General features: G+C 43.0%; 1 pseudogene; it reads right to left on the minus strand.

Annotated features, from left to right (window-relative positions):
• Nucleotides 1–289: 289 nt before the first annotated feature.
• On the minus strand, nucleotides 290–1,343 carry LOC112551967 (annotated as a pseudogene).
• Between the last annotated feature and the right edge of the window lie 10,432 nt (nucleotides 1,344–11,775).

The following is an 11,775-nucleotide window of genomic DNA, read 5'->3' on the forward strand; positions in this document are numbered from 1 at the left end:
CTCCCCCTAGGCTCTGCTTCTATTCAGGGTTGTAGCCCCTTTCACCTGGGGTCATATCGCTGCAGCTGGCTCTTCCTGGGGTCACTGTGGGTCCCTCTGCTGGTGCCCTTAATCCCCACTGGGATTCTCCAGTTCAGGATCTCCCGCTGCTTCCACCACAGCTATCACAGCTGGCGCTCGTGCCAGCTTCCCTTCCGTCATCTTTACTCGCCGCCGTTCCTTCGTTCCGAGCTCCCCTGTAGTTCCTATTGCTTCCCCGGTGCTCACTGCTCCCACATGTCTTGCTGCTCTACTGGTCCCATGGCTCTCGCTGCTTTCGCTGCTCCCATGGGCCTCGCTGCTGCCATGGCTCTCGCCGCTGCAGCATCCAGTGCTGCCCCTTTTGCTGGCTTTTCTGCTGGTGTCTCTGGTCCCTGCCGGTCTTCTCTGGCTCAGGGATTCCCCACCGCTTTTCTCACTGCTGCTGCCATTGCCATTGCTGCAGCTGCCTCTGCTGTCACAAGCTGCCAGCCACCGCGACTGCATGCCTCCGGCCTGGAGGTTCCAAGGGCATTGGCGGGACTCCTGTGCCCTATATATCTGCCAGGTGGCGTATCCTCCTGACGTCACCTGGCCCCAGCTGGATATGAGCAAGGCTAATGAACTGCACGGGTGCTCCCTTGCTCCTCCCAGCCCCTACAAAAGGTATGTTGGTGCTTTCTTTTCCTTCAATTTTGAACTGGGGTTTACCTGCAACCCCAGCTTCCCCCTCTTCTATACCTGCGTCCCTGGGACTCAACCCCCCCCCCCCTTAAGAGGCCTTGGGGCGCCCTGTTATCCCTTTTCCGGGTCATACCTAGTGGGCTGGTAAGCCCCTAGGTTTGATTTTCTAGGTCTCCAGTCTGGTCCTTGCCTTCACAGCTGGATAAAAAATCTGCCAGTGTCTTTTTCTTTCCTGGTCAGTGTATTATATGGAATTTGTATGGTTGAAGTGCAAAGGCCCACCGGGTAATCCGGGCGTTGTCTGTCTTGGCCATGCTCAGCCATCTTAGGGGAGCATCATCTGTCACCAGCTTAAATTCTCTACCCATCAGGTAATACCTAAAATGGTCCACCACCCACCAGATCGCCCAACACTTGTGTTCTATTGTTGTATACCTCTTCTCTGCCGGTAGCAGCTTGCGGCTGGTGTACGCAATGGATCTCTTGTTATCCCCTTCCTCCTGGGTGAGGACAGCTCCCACCACCCTCTCTGAGGCAATGGTCTATAAGATAAAGGGTTTCCGGAAGACAGGGGTGTGTATTATAACATCTTCACACAGCGCCCGTTTTCACATCTTAAAACTTCGCGACATCTCTTCCATCCATCTTATCACCCTGGTCTTTTGCCCTTTAATAGCCTCTGATAGGGGTGTTGCCAATTCTGAGAAATGTGGTACAAGTCTCTGATAATTACTGGTTAACCCTAGGAATGACCAGAGTTGGCGGCAATTTTGGGGGGCAGTAAAGTTGCGGATAATTTCCACCTTGTCCGCCAAGGGCCTAATTGTGCCCCTGCTGACCAAAAACACCAAATATTTTGCCTCCTTTTGGGCCAGGGCACATTTCTGGGGGTTTGCTGTCAGTCCTGTGTGCCTCAATTCCAAAAAGATTGCCCTGAGGGCTCTCTTATGCTGGGCCCAAGTCTGTGAGAATACGACAATGTCGTCTATGTATGCCGCGGCATATTCAGCGTGGGGCGCTAAGATCTGGTCCATTAAGTGCTGGAATGTCGCGGCTGCACCATGTAGCCCAAAGAGCATCCTTAGAAGTTCGTAGAGCCCCCACGGGGTACCAAATGCTGTCTTTGGTCGATCTTCCTTGGCTATGGGGATTTGCCAGTATCCCTTTTTGAGGTCTAGGGTTGATATATACTGAGCATTCCCAATCCTCTCTATTAGTTCTGCCACATGGGGCATGGGGAATGCATCGAAGACTGCCAAGGCATTCAGCCGCCTGTAATCAACTCAAAGCCTCAAAGACCCATCCAGTTTATGCACCGGAACCAGAAGGCTTCTCCAGGGGCTCCTTTAAGGTCAAGATACCCCTTGCTCCAACATTGAGTCAATCTCTTCCCGAACAGCTTCTAGGAGGTGGTGGGGAATGGGTCACCACCTTTCCCTCACTATCACCCAAGGTGGGGTCTTTATAGCATGGAACGTGTCCCGAACCCATCTGGGTTCTTCATGGAATACCTCCCAGAACTCCTCTATCAGGGCTTGTGCCTCCAGCTTCTGCAAAGGGGACAATTCTTCCCCAACCCTGACTACAGTTCAGTCTTTAGAGGTTTCGGTTCCTTTTCTTAACCCCTGGGGTCCCAGGTCCTCGTTATCAGTCTCTGAAAGGCAACCCACTCTTCAGCCTCTTGCCACTCTCAGAGGAGATTTACATGGTAAATTTGTTTTTCCCGAAGATGGCCAGGCCTATGTACCTCATAGTCCACCAGCCCGATTTGCCAGAGTATCTCAAATGGCCCCTGCCATTGAGTCAGGAGCTTACTTGTAGAAGTGGGAAGATATACCAGGACTTTCTGCCCTGGCATGGCTGTCATATTTCACCTTTTGGTGGGTCTGTGCTTCCCGCATATTCTCACTTGCTAGGTCACGGGCCATCCTTATTCTCTACTGAAACTCCTGTTGATATGTAGTTGGGTCTCGAGTGGGTCCTCCATCCTTCTCCCATTCTTCTCTCAAGACTTGTAGAAGACTCCTCGGGTGATGTCCTAATACCAGCTCAAATGGAGAGAACTTTGTGGTGTCTTGAGAGGTGTCCCTGAGGGTGAACAGCACCAAGGGAAGGAGGAGATCCCACTTGCAGGGGTCTCCTTGTATGCAGCGCCGTAATATCCATTTTATTGTTCCATTTAGGCATTCCACCAGACTGTTGGTCTCAGAAAGAGACGTATTTATGTCTATTCTGTGGGACTTTAAGGGCGGCATTCCACACTTTCCTGGTCACATAAGTTGCCTTTTTCTGGATGTCTACAGGGCATTTTTGATACTTACATATCAAGCAATACTATATGCCTGGACACATAGCCCTTCCTCTTAGAGTGTTGTGCTAAGTAGTTAGAGAGACCCTGGTTCAAATCCACTCTAGGCAAATGTGGGGCCAATTTAGGGGAAAATATAAATGATTGATTTATCTCTTTCATTTTGTTGCTGCACATCTGGGCACATCCAGTGCTACATATCGAAGTGTCGTCATGTGTTATTAGTGTTGCTGCTCCTGTTATTCTTTGTCTGGTGTTATTGATGTGATGTTAGTGTTGAAGTCACAGGAACTGTGGTGTCAACAAAATTGTAGCCTGGAGATCCCAACACCAATCTTGTTTTAAAGAATGACCACAGGCTTGGTTTGTCAAATATTTGGCCAGGTTTATTGTTTAAAAGCACAGCCTTAACATGTCTTGGCTTAACAAGTACATCAGACTAGGAGCTAAGTCAACAGTCAGCAATGTTTATGGGCAGAATGCAAAAAACACCCATAATCTCAACTTGTAAGATGATGGCCTACCAGGGGAAGATGGAAGGTGATTCATGAGAGGCCTAAACCTTGTTGTAGCAGTGCATCCCCATCCCATCCCCACTATCTGACCCTAGGTGAAGGTATATCTGCCTCCAGCAACAAGCTGGGCCAGGGCTCCACATACCCCTGTGCAGCCATTGGCAGCTTCCCATCCCAGGCTTTGAGCAGGCCCCTGCCACCTGCCATGGAGCCTGGCCTGCTTGCAGCAGAAATTGGGGAGTCTTCAAGCAGCTGCATCAAGGTCTGTAGAGGCTTGGCTCAGCTCGTTTCTGGTGGCGGGTGCACACACACACACCTTAGGGCAGATGGCAGGAAAAGGGCTGGGGCTGCAGTGCCACAACAATGATCAGGCCCCTCATGTCTCCCCCGCTGTTTTCCCCAAGATGCACATGCCAAGCAAAATGCTTTCATGTGCCATGCTCTGGCACACATGCCAGGGGTGGTCTACTCCTGAGCTAAGGCATTTTTTTCTGTGACAAGGTAGCCACTAGGCAGTGCAATATCATGGCAGGCTCCCCCAGGCTGCTATAAAGTTTTCCTACTTTTCAATTTTCCATTTATACAATAATCAAAACAGATTACAGATTGCATGTGATATGTATCTTAAATGTTTCAAACCATTCTGTACCAGGGGCTTCTTTCACATTCTCACCTGGGTGTTCCCATTTCAGCCTTATCATCCTGGTACTGAATTATTCTAAACCTTCTAAACTGCAATCTCCACTCCCTCCCCACCACCTCCCCCACTGCCACCCCCCATCTCTTTGTGGAAATGCACAGCTGGCCCACGTGTTACATTTTGTTTATGTGAGGAGTTTATACAACTGTAAAGTTTGCTAGTGAGGCCTACTTTGGCCAAAACTTTAGCACAGGCTTGGTGTAAGTAATATATATTAATCAATATTCCAACAAGGCTTTCACCATGAAGAGAATACCTATGGATGTGTAAGTACTAAAAATGGCTTATGAACTTAAAGAATAGAATACCTCCTTTATAAATGGGTATTTTTTCAGAAGACAACACCAGAGACGTCCAGGGCAGAATCTTATTCACTTTACACAACTAAATGGTATTTATCCTGCTGTGTAAGTGTTGGTTTAAGCATTTACATGTAGTTTGCAATCCTATTTTATATGCACTCCGCATGCATAAATGCCCAGAAGGCTACTGAGCATGTGCAATACACTTTGCTGTAGCTGGGCAGGTATGTGGCTCCTTACATACATACCTAAGACAAAGGCTTGACATTCTGGGATGGCAAAAAACAGTAAGAGAATGCCCTTCCATATTTTAGCCCAATAGCCAAGTAGTTTGGGTATTAACTCAGGAAACATGCCCTGGGATCCAGCTCCAGATCTCAAAGCTGTTTTTGAATTCTGTATTTTATATCGTGGAGTCTTAGCAGACCGTTTCTTCTTCATTGGACAAAAGGAAGGTAGACTTGGTATTGTGTACATCATAGCTGAAAGGGTCCTAGAACCTTGGATTCTCACCTCATGGGGGCATACCCTAACCACGAAACTCTAGATGGGAGTCTCTACTACCTTTGTTTTTTCTCCAACTAAAGTTTCAGGTGCTTACACAGAATTTTAAACTTCCCAGATAGAACAGGATTGCAACCAAGTATAAATTTTGAGCATGCTGGAAAAGATGCATTGGGCGCATCTACATGAGACCTTTACTGCAGAATAGACTAATTAGCTCCACAGTAAATGTCTCATGTCTACATGTGTGGCCCTATTAGCCTGCAGGATACTAATAAACTCAGTAGCAGGATAGTACTTGTAAATACTTTGCTGTTGCAGAGTTTGGGTTTTTTTACCACCTGGTCCCCCTGCCAACTGGGGCTCCTCTGATATGGTTCAGTATGTTAAGAAGGAACTAGTACAGGCAGCCCCCACACTGAAGCACCCCCATGCCTCGTGTGGTGCTGCAGAGTAAAAAGCTCCACAGTAGGATAGCTTACTGCTCCTAGGCACACTGTTTAAATATGCACCTGGGAGCAATAAACTCCAGCATGGTATACACTGGAGTTTATTGCTGCATGCTAATTGCAGATGTAGTACCATAAGTGGATGTAGGTTCTGAAATCTGCATAAAGCACACTTGCCTTTTCACTTTTAAATGCATAAGTAGAATTAAGATGCTTAAAGGTTAAATTAGATTTGGGTCAACATTTTGGGTCAAAAGAAAAGAAAAGAAAAGAACTAGATAAAAATTAGGATGGACTAACTGGATGGAGTAGGAAAAAATCAGTAGTACAAAATGCAAAATCATTCTCCTGGGGAATAATAATAGAAATTTCTGCTTTAAGCTGGGAACTTATCATCTGAAAATGACTGAGGAGAAAGACCTGGGTGCATTAGTCAGTCACAAAATGGTTATGAGACAGCAATGTGATGAGATCATGAAAAAGGGAAATACAATTTCAGGAGGTACCAACAGAGATAGGGAAATATTATAACAACATTATACAAGGTTCTGGTAAGACCTCATCTGAATACTATGTATAGTTTTGGTCATCCATATTCAAGAACAATGAATTCAGTCTAGGTGCAGAACAGTTTGGCTTGTTTTGCCCAGCAGAATGAAGGCTTAAAAGAGATTATTAATTCTGTCTATATATGCATCAGGGAAAAAAAGCAACAGGGAGGGAGGAGAGGTGAAGGACAATGCTGGCACAAGAATACATGGGTATAGAGTGAGCATGAATGTGTTTACACAGGAAATTAAAAGAAGGTTTCTAAGCATCAGAATATTGTTTCCAATTCTCCTACCTTGATTACTTTTGAAAATAAGAAATGTGTGCGCCACCTTCAGAAATGCTGTGGCACACTTCATTTATTTTCCGTACTAATGTGAAATAATCTGTTTATTTGGTTTTTTTGTTTTGGATTCATAGGATTTTCTCTTTTTTCTTTACTTTTTGGTATGTTCTTTTTTAAATGTTTCTTTTCTTTTCTTTTCTTTTTGGTATATGCATTTTTTTTTTATCATCAAACACTCAAACACTCACTTTTCAAGGACTGCCTCTAGCACTGCTGTTCCGAAGATTTTAACACCTACTTTCTATATAAATGATGACATTTGTTTGCAGATGCAATCAGGTCTGGAAAAATGCATTTTCTGTGTTGACTTGTACAATGTTGGTGGGGAAGGAAAAAATAAGCCTGAAGTCTATTTGAAAATCATGCCCAATTCATTTGATAAGAAATCAAATGTCTCTTCATTTCTACATCCTTTCAAATCTGTTGAAACATTTTTTCTCTACTGCTGGACTTCAGCTAAGATGCAATACTTAATATAGGTATGAACATAGGCTAAAAGATGAAAAACCTTGTCCTGGTATTTTGGGGGTGGAAGGGAGCTTATCATATCTACAGTTTTTATGACTTTCCTACTTACAGTGAAAGCAACATCTGAAGATGAAGTCCCAGTTTTTATGCATTTTAATAGAATGTTTGTTACTAGAGTTTTCAAATTCAATGTGCTGCATTTTGCAACAAGAATTTCCAGATTACAGTATTAAATATTCCACATGCAACATGCACACTATACATTGACAAATAAAGTTTTTCCCACCAGGAATTTTTGCCTTTTTTAAATGCCAATGCTATTACAAAGGAAACTGGAACTTTCATGCAATTTCAGATCTGAACTGGACTTCTGGTTTTCTCTGTTGAACATATTTCCCCTTTGCCCTCCTTTCCCTATATAGTGAATTATATTTATCTCCAAATGTAAATAAATAAATAAATATTTCATTTAAAGTTTGTTATAAGCCTTAGGAGTGTCATATTCAAGTTAGGATTTCACACTGGGGTTTTCTTCCATGTCCATTTGCCGTTATGCCTACTCTTGATCATAGGTGACATGCAGCATGGGCGGGGGGGGGGGGGATGGGCCCCCCTTGGGGACCGGCGGGGGGGGGGGGGGGGGGGGGGCATGTGCCCCCCTTGAGAATGCTGGTGCCGCCCCTAAAATTGGCTCCTCCAGTAGCAGAAGTGCCAGCACTTCAAAAGTCACTGTGCTACATGCGGAAGTGCTGGCACTTCCGTCACTTCCGCGCCCCCAGCAGCCAGCCAGACACCACTACCCTGGTAGTGCCAGCTGGCTTCTGATGGACCCTACACCCCCAGTCATGCCTCACTGGTGCCCACCCCCAGACTTGGGAGGCACCAGTCACCCTTGCTTTTGATACACTTTCCAGTAAGATTTTATGCAGAATAATGTCCTGATGTAAACCTGGAGATGCCAGTGGTATTTTCCCTTATACAACGGAGTAATTGTTAATTCTGTTAACAAATAAGATCTTCTTTATTCTAATGTTTAATTTTGCTGTATCTCTTCCTTCTTTCGGCATCTACCCTTTGTTCTCCATCCCAGTCATCCCATGTTATATCCTTAGACTGCCTTTTCTTTCTCTTCCTCTTTGAATCCCTTTGTCTCCCTTCCCTTAAAAGCAACAAAGATGTTCCCAGTCTTCCATCTGTGACCTCAAATTTCCCAAAAATGCCCCAAGAAAATTGATTCTTCCTTTTGACAACTTGTAATTTATTAGTCTAGAAGTTATTAAGTTATGTATCAGTAGTTTAGTGACAGGTTTAGAGCAGCAGTTTATCAGTTCAACTACTTTGTAACTCTCACAAAGTCGGGTCACAATCTACTTTCTTAATGCTATAGAGATATTATTCATTAATGAGAATAGGCTTCCTGAACTCAAAGAGTAATTGAAAGTTCCTGCTAGAAGCTGTGACAAGTGTTCCTTACAAAAGATAAAATTCATAAGAAAAATCCATCATTTGCCCTTTTGAACAGATTTTTGTGCTCCACTTAACTCCGCCTCTTAAATTAAACTCTTCAGCAGTTCTCTTCCATTTGCTCTAAGAGACAGAAAATCCTTTGAGACCCTAGGTTGCTTTGACTAGAGGAATCTGATTAAATTGTCATTAGGAATTATAATGGAAATTGTTGGGGAACTGTGTTTTTACAGTTCAACCCTAACTGCATTTTGATGTTGTTCAGTGTTTCCAAGAAGTTTAGAGCTTACAGCATTGTTTGGCACCTCACATATTTCCTTGGACTAAAATGGGTCAGTTAGACATAGTTGGTCCCTTTGCATTTTTTTCACCTGGTTTTAACTACTTATTAGTTGAGGTTGGACAGTTCAGAATCTATTCTCCTACTCATTCCAATTTCTTTTTGTAATCCCATTTTGAGCATGCACCATTATATGGCACTTGATTCTTGACTCTAACATATTTTATATGAGAAACAGGAAAGAATCTCTACAGACTTAGGTTTCAATTATGACAATTACCACAGTTGAACAAAGTTTGGAATAAAATGTAATTTTGCATTCTTCCATATTATAATCATTAAGAGTAAGTCATACTTAACCAACCTGAATATCTTCTTTGTCAAGGTGTCTGACTTTGAATGGGGGAGATCAGGGGATGTAATACACCTTGATTTAGCAAAGTTTCTGATGCTGTCTTTCACAACTTCCTCATAAGCAAGCAAAGGGAATACAATCTAGAATAAACTACTGTAATCATAGAATCATAGTAAATTAGGACTGAAAGGGACCTCAGAAGGTCATCTAGTCCAACGTCCCACTCAAAACAGGACCAGCCTCAACTATACTATCCCAGCTAAGGCATTATCTAGCCAGGTCTTAAAAACCTCCAAGGCTGAAGATGAAGATTCCATAACGTCTCTGAGTAACCTTTTCACCAGTGTTTTCCTACCCTCCTAGTGAGAGAGGGTTTTTTTCCTAATACAGCCAGCTCCCCTACACTCCTCTCCCCCTCAGGCTGGCTTTCTAGGGGATCCTGCCCATGAGTTCCCTGAGCGAGTCAAAGTCTGCTCTTCTAAAGTCCAGGGTCTGCTGCTTCCATCCTTCCTTTCCTCATGATCCTGAACTTTGTCATCTCATGGTCACTGCTGTACAAGTTGCCATCTCCACTAATACATTCCACAAGTGGAAAAGCCAAGAGCTCCCCAGTCCCAGTGCTGCTTGGCTCTTGGCTCCTGTGGGAAGCCAGGAGATGAGCAGGGCTGGGGCAGGGGGAGAGGAGCTACCCCATCCCAGTGCTGCTTGACATCCAGCTCCTGGGAGAAGCTGGGAGCTGAGCAGTGCCAGGAATAGGGGAGTTCCACATCCCCTGTCGCCCTCTGGTGTTGGGGCTGACCAGGAGCAAATTTGCTCCCAGTGAGCTGAGCATCTATACATGCACTACTGTGCACTATCTACTGTGCAGTTAATTTACTACCTGTGTTTAAAAGTAATAGCTAACTGCACAGTAGATTAATTTACTGTTTAGTAAATGGTACACACATGTAGATGGTGATGCTTTACTGCACACTAGAATAGTCTACTGCACAGTAAAGTATGTTGTGTAGACCCACCTACTGAGTTGTACCATAGCCCTCAAAACCCTCTTGATTTAGTGCTCTTACTAAGCCACATATTCCTCATTTTGTATTTGTTCACCATATTTGTTATTGTTATCTATAGTAGACATGTGCTTCTGTGAAATGTTGAGGAAAGCAAAAAACAAGAAAAGAAAGTATAGACAGGACTTTTCTGTTTTCCTTTACGTATACAATAGTATTTTTGATTATTTGGTTTTGGACTAACATTCTATTCTCATTCCCTCCCCACCACCCAGGACACATGAATTGCCTAGATATTTATGCTAATATGATTTTTTTGTTTGTTTTTACTTCAAACAGTCCTTTTCTTTTATATTAATTTGTAAGCACTTTCTTGAACCTGATGTAGAGGTTAAATCACTGAGTCATTAATATTTAAGGGAGACTAAATGGAAAGAGATGCTTATAAAGTCCAGACATCTTTGTCACTGATATAGTGGTATAAGGAGACAATTTCCCTCATAAGAACAGGACAGTGGTTCTGTCTGTTTCATGCTGGATCATTTATCTCTGTTACATTGATGAATTCATTTTGATGACAATACTTTGTCTGAATAATGAGAAGCTGAATGAGATAGCCTGATGGCCAAGATGGAATACTTAAATTTGTTCCCAATTACAGAAAGCCCATTTTTTAAGATTCACTGTTCAGGTAATCCATCTTTCTTCCTCTGTGAGGCATATGCACTGATTTTTTTATTATTGTTATTATGTTGCTGGGGATCTGATTAACATAAATCTGAATTGTTGTTTTGCTGATGTTGACATTTTTTTCTGTTTTAGATAATTATTTTATCTGCTAAGTTTGCTAAGCAGGTCATCATTACACACTGATCATTCTATCATGATTTTTTGTAAAAAAATATTTTACCATATGCATCATATATACTGTTAGTTACAACAAGTTGCATGAGTGTAACTCAAAGCAGCACTATCTAATGACTCTTATCTTGATGACAGTTCAAAATTACAAATTTAAATTTTAATATAAGCCAAGTCATTGAACTCTGTGATCCAATATAGTGATTACATAGATGCACAAATTTTGCAGCCAGATCATACACTAGATGATCTAATTAAACTTCCTGATTAGCATACATAGGCCACACAATTTGTGGCCTATATTAAGCCTAATAAAGTGTTTGGCTAAAGCATATGTTTCATAAAGGCATCCATTCTTATCTTGAAGCTATGAAGAGAGTCTACCACTTGCCTTCTTATTTTCTTTCAATTGTTAATTGGCTTCTCTGTTAAAATTTGTCTTAATTGAATTTGTCTAGCTTTACCTACCAGGGCTATTTTTAAAAATGTCTTTTTCATTAGATTGAATACGCCTTTCACAACACAGTATTTTCTCTCTGTGAAGATAAATTGACATTTTAAACAAGTCACCTTTTTTAGTTTTCTTTTAATACACTAAACAGTTTGGCATACTTAATAAGGAGAATGGAAAGCCATATGGATAATATGGCCCCAATGTTCTCTATGAGTTATATCTAACAGCTATTAAATGCAAAATGCAGAAATACCACTAGGGACAGAAGTCATAACTCAGAGGCCACTCCATTTCAGGAAAGTACCCATCACACAGTCACAGACCAAGGCCAGATGTGACTAGCTCTCCTTCTTGTCCAACAAATCTTCCTTACTCAGCTGCCCAGTAAGATGGGGTTAAGGGCACTCTTGACTATGCTTAGCCCAAGGCCCCATGATAAGGTCATTATCCTGGAAGGTGGAAAATGAAGCTTTAATTCCCCTCTGGTGTGGGGGGGGGGGGGGGGGGGGGGGGG

The sequence above is a fragment of the Alligator sinensis genome, unplaced genomic scaffold (assembly GCF_000455745.1).
Source record: "Alligator sinensis unplaced genomic scaffold, ASM45574v1 scaffold725_1, whole genome shotgun sequence".
Classification (NCBI taxonomy): Eukaryota; Metazoa; Chordata; order Crocodylia; family Alligatoridae; genus Alligator; species Alligator sinensis.